The sequence below is a fragment of the Mirounga angustirostris genome, unplaced genomic scaffold (assembly GCF_029215605.1).
Source record: "Mirounga angustirostris isolate CCGP_5_RB_7025 unplaced genomic scaffold, mMirAng1.0.hap1 SCAF_16, whole genome shotgun sequence".
Lineage (NCBI taxonomy): Eukaryota > Metazoa > Chordata > Mammalia > Carnivora > Phocidae > Mirounga > Mirounga angustirostris.
Window position 1 is genome coordinate 54,677,268 of NW_026991724.1, and position 330 is coordinate 54,677,597.

The window sequence follows — 330 nt, forward strand, 5'->3', positions numbered from 1 at the left end:
AACAACTTCTGTCCCCTCAGCTCCTGGGCCAGACTCCCGGTTGGTGCATCTTCTTCACCTCTTCCCTCCCCGTCGGCCCCCCAGTCTGTCCGTGCGCAGTCCTTCCTGCCTCCTCACATTCTCTGCCCCGCCCCGTCCTTTCTGTCGGCAGGGTCCCAGCCCCAGCTCGGGCATCCCTCCCGCCCCCGCCCGCACCCATCCCCCACAGGGCCCCAGAGGGGACTCTCGGACGCCCAGATCTGGCCACAACCCCCCATGGCTCCCGGTCCCCCCCAGGAGAAAGTTCCCAGCCTGGCCCCGCCCCCCCCTCAGCCGCATCGTCGGGGCTCC